At 43.4% G+C, this 10,152-nt stretch overlaps 1 pseudogene; it reads right to left on the bottom strand.

Annotated features, from left to right (window-relative positions):
* Positions 1-762: 762 nt before the first annotated feature.
* On the bottom strand, positions 763-1,557 carry LOC783686 (NADH dehydrogenase [ubiquinone] flavoprotein 2, mitochondrial-like; annotated as a pseudogene).
* Between the last annotated feature and the right edge of the window lie 8,595 nt (positions 1,558-10,152).

Raw genomic sequence — 10,152 nt, 5'->3', positions numbered from 1 at the left:
GCCCTCAGCAATGCCTATTTCCCTGTCAGATTCCCTCTTATGCCAGATCTTTGGTCTGCTGGAGAAGAACTGGGTTCAGAGTACCCTATCACCCACACAGAAGGCCATGGAGCCTGGCAGCTCACCTCCCCTCTCTGGGCTTTAGCTCCCCTGCTCTGTATAGTGGGTTCAATGACCATCATCCACTCCTGTCCTGGGGTTGCTCTACTGATTAAACAAGAGGGCAGAAATAAACATATATGGGTGTTCCCAGCATGAAACGGAGGCTGGTTCGAGACAGGTGCCCACTGAATGGTTGATGGGTGGATGGATGGAAGAATGAATCAACAGAAGGACAGCCACCCAGAAAGCCAGATAAGATGTCAACCAGCGCAAAGAAGAGGTTTGGTGCTGGTAATCCTTGCTGCCATTCAGACCTAGGCCCCCTGGAGCTCCAGCCTGACCCACCCCAGTTGCTTCTGCCTGTGATGGCAGAGATAGGGGAATATGGAGAGGAGGGGGAGTGGAGACCTAGAGGCTTAGGGAAGGCAGTGGGCATACAGAAGGGGAAAGGGAGAGTCTGGCGACACAGGGTCAGGATGGAAATTGGGATGGGGGCGTAGAAAAAGGGTAGGGCTGGAGGAAGAGCCCAGGACACAAAAGTGAGAGAGAGGAATAGAAGAGGGTGTACTCTGGGGGATACAGTGGAACAGCCTGTAAGAACCCAGGAAGCTCTCAATAAGCACATTTTTTTTTTAAGGTATATAGGAGAGTCATATTTTATTCCTCCACTGACATATTTACAGCAAATATAAATTAAAGGCCTGCTTGCACACCAAACCTAGGTCCTTTTAGTGGTTCAGTCAAAGAGGTAAGACCTCCAGCTGGCTCACAGGAGAAGCGTCCACTCCTTGGCCCAGGTTTTGGGATTTTGCCAGCCTTCAGTTCATCAATAATTTCTTCAATATCTTTAGGTGTCAGATCCTCATAGTAGTTGTCATTTATTTGAACCATTGGTGCATTTACACAGGCCCCTAAACATTCGACTTCTATAAGAGTGAAAAGTTTGTCAGGTGTAGTCTCTCCAACCTTTATTCCAAGTTTTTTCTGAATGGCTTCCAGTATGCTGTCGGAGTTTTGGAGCATGCAAGGTGTGGTAGTGCGGACTTGAATGTGATACTTTCCAACAGGCTTTCACTTATACATTGCGTAAAAAGTTGCTACTTCATACACTCTCATTGGAGGTACTTGTAAAATTTCTGCAACCTTGTTCATAGCAGAGATGGGCAGCCATCCATTCTGTCTCTGGGCTAAATCCAGAACTGGAAGCACAGCTGCTGCCTTATCCCCTTCTGGCTAGTTTTTCACAACGGCCTCTATCCTCTTATAGTTTTCTGGTGTGAAATCAAATGGAGTTTCTGGGTTATTCCAGGAGTATCTCTGTGCACAAATAAGGCTCCTCCAGCTCCATTCTGAACAGCTGTCTTATGCAGATTTCTTATATGTTTTCCCCAGTGGGTGGCGAGGCCGGCCACGCGGGCCTGTAGCACTGCGGAGAGGAACATGGCTGGCCAAACTGGGGGCCTCTGGGCCTCCTCAGTAAGCATTTTTTGAATGCTTGTAATTACCCAGTGCTATGAAAACTGACAACCCCGGTGCCTCATCTTCTGAGATGGCCCACACTCTTTCTATGGAGTGTGTATCTTCCTGAATAAACCTTCTTTCACTTAAAAAAAAAAAAAAGGGAGGGGATCATTTTTCCCTCTACCAAAGGGCATGAAAAGATTAAGGTATTGAGATACAAATGCATGGTTTCTTCTCAGGATAGTGAGACAGCGGATTGGTCTTTTGAAGAGAAGTCAGTCTTAGAATCCTAGTTCTGATCTGAGCCCAGGCCAGCCAGACTAGCAGGTTTCTTACAAAGAAAGGGGCTATGAGATTAGTAGAGTTAATAGCATTCTATGGGTCCATTCCTACAGAGGCCTCACCAACCACTGGGAACCAGGTTCATTCTTGCAGCGTTCTAGGGGCCATCTGAAGTGGCAGGACTCAGTAGGCTGGGGAGATGAGCATGGCCACAGAGAGGCTGATGTGGGGGCTTCATCCCAGATGTGCTTATCGATGGGGGAGGCAGGGAAGGAGTGAGGAACGGAGCTGGGAGGATGGACTGGCCCAGGGACTCTTCCTGGGAGGAAGTGTCTATCCTGACCATCTCTCTCCTGCCTTCCTCCTGTGGCCATGGACTGTGGTGCTCCTGAACCCATTCAGCATGGTAGAGTCGAAGATCCAGAAAGTACTCTATTTGGTTCCATCACTTGCTACTCTTGTAAGGTGCCATATTACAGCATGGAATATGAAGGGAGCAGTAAAGTTTCTTTGACTAAAGAAAAGAGAAAGAGTGAGAGTGTTGGAGGGTGAATAGTACAATCTTTCTGACCATCCAGAGTTTGAGAGTGGGGATTTAAAATTGTCTTGGGACCCTGAAAATGCCTTTAATGATAGTAGTAATTTATGTTACATTCCACAAGACTGACTGATAAAGGGTGAAAAATGTGATTCTAAGATCATAGTCACAATGAAGGATTTTGCCCTCCGATGGTGGATGTCAAGGCAGTGAGACACCAGAGGACGCCTCCCCAGTACAGCTCATAGTGTGCCTGATGCTGCCTTAAGCCTGTCACTTGTATTATCTTATTTAACTCTTTAATATTGATTAAAGACTTTATTGGCTTACGCTGTACAGCCAAGTGATTCAGTTATACATATATATATATATATGTATTCTTTTTCATGTTCTTTTCCATTATAGTCTATCACAGGACACTGAATACAGTTCCCTGTGCTGTATAGTAGGGCCTTGTTGTTTACCCATCCTATATATTTATTTATTTATTATTATTATTTTTTATTTATTTATTTTAAATTTTATTTTATTTTTAAACTTTACAATATTGTATTAGTTTTGCCAAATATTGAAATGAATCCGCCACAGGTATACCTGTGTTCCCCATCCTGAGCCCTCCTCCCTCCTCCCTCCCCATACCCTCCCTCTGGGTCGTCCCAGTGCATCAGCCCCAAGCATCCAGTATCGTGCATCGAACCTGGACTGGCGACTCCTTTCATACATGATATTATACATGTTTCAATGCCATTCTCTCAAATCTCCCCTCCCTCTCCCTCTCCCCATCCTATATATTTAATAGTTTGCATCTGCTAATCCCAAGCTCCCAGTCCTTCCCTCTCCCACACCCTGACCCCTTGGCAAGCACAAGTCTGTTCTCTACGTCTGTGAGTCTGTTCCCGTTTCATCACTAAGTTCACTCGTGTCATGTATTAGAGTCCACATAACTGACATCATGGGGTATTTGTCTTTCTCTTTCTTGCTTCACTGAGTATGACAATCTCTAAGTCCATTCATGTTGCTGCAAACGGCATCATGTCGTTATTTTTTATGGCTGTAATTCTTTAATATTTATATGAGACTGAGGCAGGAGATAGAACAGCTCCAGGTTGGACATTTACAATCAGCCAGCCTCCTCTTTGCATTTCCTGAGGCAAGAGATAGGTGGTCTCCAGTTGAGGAATTTACAACCACCCCCTGTTTGTGCTCAGAAATGGAAGTAACAACAGAAACAGGGTAGATAGCCAGTCTTTGTCTCCTGCAAACGTCTCAACAGAATAATCACGGCAAGGACAGAGAGGCAAAAACCTTGTCTGAATAAAGAGTAAGGGAGACACTACACTCGTGCAGAAAGGCCCCTTGGAGTCAAAAGTCAGGGGATAACTCCAGGCCATAATGAGTCTTGCTCCTCCCAGAAGCCTTCACTTCAAGATCCATCTTGGCTGAGGGGTGTGTTTGCATTCCAGAGGAGGGTCCCAGGGTAGCTCAGGTGTGGAAAAAGAAACCAGGTAATTGGCCGGAAGGAAGACAAAGACCTGAAGGAACTGACCTATATAAATGACCTAATCACCTCTTTATTGCGCTCCTCCTCACTAAGGGGGACGCCCATGCCCTTTTTCTCCAGGTATGCATCCATGTCTTGCTTTTATCGCAACTAAACAAACTATTTCTCTACGTGCTGTCCCACTTGTTGTGCTGTCTCTAATAATAACCTTTGTACTTGCATTTACAGTTTCTGCCTCTGTGATAAATGCATTTCCACTGGGGGCAAAACTCCAGGGAAAAACACCTCCTAACCTCTATCCCTTGCTGGTTTGGTGGCTAGGATTCCTGGTTTTCATTCAGGCTATCCAGGTTCAGTTCCTGGGCAGGAAATTAAGACCTTGCTTCTTGCCACTGCTTACTGCTGCCTCACTGAGATCAAAATTGCATAAGATACTGTTGTGTAAGATTTGTATGAGTTACTTTTATTAATCCCATTTTATAGAAAAAGAAATTGAGGCTCAGTTTGCCTTCTGTCTGTGGAAAAAGTTTAGCCAAAGAATAAGTTTAACCAGAGAAGTGAGAACATGCAGAAACAAAGGAAAACAGTCAAAGGAGACCAAATAATAAGAGTTTAGACATTAAGCATGGTCAAGGACCTCTAGTTCCTTCTCAAGGGCTAGAGATAATATTCTAAACCATATCCTGTGAGCTGCCTTATAGATACTGAAACCCCAGGTGGAGAAGTTAACTACAGGATGACCAGACTGTAGCCGTGACATAAGCTGCCACAATTCTAAGAACTAGCCTCAAGGAAATAGGAACAAACCGACCCTGGAACTGAAAATTAAGTGTGCTTAAAACAGTCAAGGTGATGCTGGTCAGACCACCGATGACCAATTTCAGGGTGACTGTCAGAGCTGACTGTGCTGTTTCTGAATGTAGCCCCCTCTCAGCCGACAAAAGCTTTATCTAACCGACTGATTGTCGGTGGGGGGAGTCACCCTTCGGATAGGTGTCTGCCCTCTCCCACTGGTTGCCAGAATCCAAATAAAGCAAACTTTCCTTTCCACCAATGGTCTCCTTATTGGTTTTTGAGCAGCTGGTCCCCACTGTGGGTTACGTCACCTCCAAAAATCATGATGTTGGAAGTTAAGGCTTCAACATATAAAATTTGAGGGAGAGACACAGACATTCATTCTGCAGCAGCTGCTATTTCTGAGCCTGCTTGACTGATTTCTCCTGTTCTCCCAGACTTTTGATCCTGGTGTGTCTCAGGGCATACTCATTGATCTTTTTCTCTTCTCTATCCACTTTCACTCCCTTGGTGGCCTCGTTCAAGCTGTGGCTTTAAACACCCATCCATATACCTACCAAATGAGCCTGAAATTTACATTTTTAGCTCAGACCTTTTGTGTCAACTCCAAATTTACACATCAGCCTATTCAACATCTCTCCTGGGGTCTCATAGACACATTTGTAACTTTTTGAACACAGAATATACAGTTATAACTGTATTGTTATAACAATCGGTTTAATGTTCTGTTCTGCTAATTCTTACATCTGTATCAGTTCTGGCTTTTTGGTGGATTTTTCTCCTCATTATGGATCATATTTTTCTGCTTCTTTGTACATCTCATATTCTTTTCTTGGTTGTCAGATTGTGAATTTTGTCTTGCTGTGTGTGAAGTCGCTCAGTCGTGTCCGACTCTTTGCATCCCCGTGGACTGTAGCCTGCCAGGCTCCTCTGTCCATGGGGTTCTCCAGGCAAGAATACTGGAGTGGGTTGCCATTTCCTTCTCCAGGGGATCTTCCCAACCCGGGGATTGAACCTGGGTCCCCTGCATTGCAGGCAGATGCTTTATCCTCTGAGCCACCAGGGAAGCCTTATCTTGCTGAGTGCTGAATATTTTTGTAATTCTATAAATATTTTTGAGCTTTGTTCTGGGATTTGGTTAAGTTACTTGGTAACATTTTGATCCTTTTGGGTCTTGCTTTCAGTATCTGTTTGCTGGGACCAGAGCAACATTTAATCTAGGGCCCATTGTCACCTGCTACTGAGGTAAGACCCTCCTACCCACCCTACCTAATGCCCCGTGCATTTGGAGGTTTCCCAGTCTTGTTGGGCTTCCCGGTGGTAAAGAACCTGCCTGCCAATGCAGGAGACGTAAAGCAATGTGGGTTCGATCCCTAGGTTGGGAAGATCCCCTGGAGGAGGGCACGGCAACCCACTCCAGTGTTCTTGCCAGGAAAACCCCTTGGACAGAAGATCCTCGCAGTCACAGGGTTGGAAATGATGAAGTAACTTAGCATTCCTAGCACCCTTGGTCTCTGAATATCTGACTTCTCTCAATCTTTGCTAAATATCAGCTTTCTCAATTAGATTATTTCCTTAAAACTTTTAAAAATTCTTTAATACAGCTCTGTGTCTTTGTTTTTGGAACAGATAAAACATCTTGCTGTTGTTGTTTAGTCACTAAGTTGTGTCCAACTCTTTACAGCGCCATGAACTGTAACCCTCCAGGCTCCTCTGTCCATGGGATTTCCCAGGCAAGAACATTGGAGTGGGTTGCCATTTCCTTCTCCAGGGGATCTTCCTGACTCAGAGGCCAAACCCACATCTCCTGCAATGCAGGTGTGTTCTTTACCACAAAGCCACCTGGGAAGTCTGGATAAAACATCTACATGGCTCAAAACTGGGAAGATCAAAAGAGAATACAGTGGTAACTTTTCTTCTCACTCCTATCCTCCCCCAGAAACCACCACCGTTTCTTATTTAACCTTTCAGTGGTATTTTATGCATATAAAAGCAATATATAACTACTCTTTTAAAAATACAAATGGTGGTATTTTATTACACTGTTCTGCTTCTTACTTTTTTCATTTATCTATCTTAGAGATTGAATGACTATGTTGTATTCCATTATTTGGATATTGCATAATTTACTTGAAACTTTGTACCAGACATTTCAGAATTCAGGATTCTCATACTTTGCTATAAGAAACAATGCTGGGGTGTTCACCCTTGTGCATAGGTCTTTTATCTCATATATGAGAATATCTGTGGGAAAAATTCATGGAATTGTGGGGTCAAAGGAATGTGCCTTCGTAATTTTGATTCAGTTCAGTTCAGTTCAGTTGCTCAGTCATGTCTGACTCTTTGCGACCCCATGAATTGCAGCACGCCAGGCCTCCCTGTCCATCACCATCACCCGGAGTTCACTCAATCTCACGTCCATTGAATTGGTGATGCCATCCAGCCATCTCATCCTCTGTCGTCCCCTTCTCCTCCTGCCCCCAATCCCTCTCAGCATTAGAGTCTTTTCCAATGAGTCAACTCTTTGCATGAGGTGGCCAAAGTACTGGAGTTTCAGCTTTAGCATCATTCCTTCCAAAGAACCCCCAGGGCTGATCTCCTTCAGAATGGACTGGTTGGATCTCCTTGCAGTCCAAGGGACTCTCAAGAGTCTTCTCCAACACCACAGTTCAAAAGCATCAATTCTTTGGCACTCAGCTTTCTTCACAGGCCAACTCTCACATCCATACATGACCACTGGAAAAACCATAGCCTTAACTAGACGGACCTTTGTTGGCAAAGTAATGTCTCTGCCTTTGAATATGCTATCTAGGTTGGTCATAACTTTTCTTCCAAGGAGTAAGCATCTTTTAATTTCATGGCTGCAATCACCATCTGCGGTGATTTTGGAGCCCAGAAAAATAAAGTCTGCCACTGTTTCCACTGTTTCCCCATCTATTTGCCAGTAATTTTGATTACATATTGGCATATTGCTCTCTATGGTGTTTGTACCAATTTACATTCTAAACAAAATAAAACAAAAACAAAACAATGGATGAGTGTCTGTCGGGAACCGCATTAGGCATTACTGACAACATGGAGGCATGGCCCCAACTCCTTCTCGTTGTCCCGCAGGCATGGACCCAGATGAAGGAGTATGCCTTGTGATTCTGACTTGTTCTTTCCTTTACTCGGCTGAGTTGACTGAAAAGAATATTAAGGTGCTTATTGTTCTTGAGAGGAGCATCAGATCAGATCAGATCAGATCAGTCGCTCAGTCATGTCCGACTCTTTGCGACCCCGTGAATCACAGCACGCCAGACCTCCCTGTGCATCACCAAATCCCAGAGTTCACTCAGACTCACGTCCATTGAGTCAGTGATGCCATCCAGCCATCTCATCCTCTGTCGTCTCCTTCTCCTCCTGCCCCCAATCCCTCCCAGCATCAGAGTCTTTTCCAATGAGTCAACTCTTCCCATGAGGTGGCCAAAGTACTGGAGTTTCAGCTTTAGCGTCATTCCCTCCAAAGAAATCCCAGGGCTGATCTCCTTCAGAATGGACTGGTTGGATCTCCTTGCAGTCCAAGGGACTCTCAAGAGTCTTCTCCAACACCACAGTTCAAAAGCATCAATTCTTTGGCACTCAGCTTTCTTCACAGGCCAACTCTCACATCCATACATGACCACTGGAAAAACCATAGCCTTAACTAGACGGACCTTTGTTGGCAAAGTAATGTCTCTGCTTTTGAATATGCTATCTAGGTTGGTCATAACTTTCCTTCCAAGGAGTAAGCGTCTTTTAATTTCATGGCTGCAGTCACCATCTGCAGTGATTTTGGAGCCCCCCAAAATAAAGTCTGACACTGTTTCCACTGTTTCCCTATCTATTTCCCATGAAGTGATGGGACCGGATGCCATGATCTTCATTTTCTGAATGTTGAGTTTTAAGCCAACTTTTTCATTCTCCTCTTTCACCTTCATCAAGAGCCTTTTTAGTTCCTTATAAGGGTAGTGTCATCTGCATATCTGAGGTTATTGATATTTCTCCCGGCAATCTTGATTCCAGCTTGTGCTTCTTCCAGCCCAGCGTTTCTCATAGGAATAATTAAAATAGAAGCTAAAGATTTAAGGAATGTTGTAATGTTAGCATATTTTACTATAGCTTATAGAGATTAAGAATTTTGGAGAATATTAGTGGTTAGAAGCCTTTTTAAAGAAAGTGAGCTCAGGATACTAGGGGCAAACAGGATTTAGAAAGATAAGAAATAAACTGAGGAATGTGGTATGCAGCCCAGACATTAGCATGAGTTACAATGTATTCACAAGGACACTTGAGAAGAAGTAGATAAGAGTATGGCTGAGGCAGGAACTCCTTTTGAGGGGCAGCAGTGATTTATGGAGACAACAAATCTGGGTCAGGGGGAACTGAAAATGTCAAATCTCTGACCTAATGCTTTTGTAAAAGTATAAAAGAGAATCTTAAGCTTGAAATAAATATGCAGTCCAGGAAAACTGAGAGGCTGCATCGTTTCTCATCAACACTGCCCATCCCTTTAGGCTGATTCCCTGGCTACTGGAGCTGGACTCTGGCAAGTGTCTGTTTTTTCTATGTCTTCACCATATAATGTATTACCTTTGCCAATCTTACTGGTAAAAAAAGTGGCATCTTAATTTAAATACCTTCTTTTTTATGAGTTAGGTTAAATCCAAAAGTCCAAAAGCAATTTGCACTTTTTTCTGTTAATTGTTTATTCTCAGAATATTGGTTTAGTCCTCACTTTCCTATTCAAGGCCCTTGAAGAATAAAATGCATGTGACTTTGGGGGAAGAGAGTGGAAACTAGGCAGGTCAGAGCAGTCATTGGTCTCCTGAGGACACATAAGATAATTACAATAAGGACCAGGGACTCAGAATCTTAAATTTGCCAGGAATCTTAGAAATAACACACAACTGAATTTTTTGTATCTAGTTTTAGTTTTTACCATTTTCATCTCCACTCATTCCACTCCTGCCTCCATTGGAATCCTGAAAGTGTTTCACTTCTAAAAACATTTCTAAACATTAAAAAAACTGCAATCAGCATATACTCTTCAAATGTAGCCCACGCCACTTGTGTATGCTTTCACAAGACTCTATGAGAAAATGCTTTCATTTTCACTTATAGAAGGCCACAGTCCTGAAATCCTCAATCCTGACATCTAAAACGTTCTTAGAAATGGAAAGTGTTCTATAATAGGTTTGACACCAAAACTTTGAAAGTGGCAAAATCTGACAGTAACTGATGGGTAGCTGTTTAGAGTGTTTATCTATCATACTTACTGTGAGTATCCAAATGTTTTTCAGAAGGATTGTTCATCATCTTTACTCTTTTTTAAAATTGGAGTATACTTGTTTGCAAGGCTGTGCTAATTTCTGCTGTACAGCAAAATGAATCAGCCATATGTATACATATATCCCTTCTTTTTGAATTTCCTTCTCATTCAGGTCACCACAGA

Source organism: Bos taurus, chromosome 5 (assembly GCF_002263795.3).
Source record: "Bos taurus isolate L1 Dominette 01449 registration number 42190680 breed Hereford chromosome 5, ARS-UCD2.0, whole genome shotgun sequence".
In the NCBI taxonomy this organism is placed as follows: domain Eukaryota; kingdom Metazoa; phylum Chordata; class Mammalia; order Artiodactyla; family Bovidae; genus Bos; species Bos taurus.
Note: the sequence above shows the minus strand (reverse complement) of the source record. Positions and strands in the feature narration are given on the sequence as shown.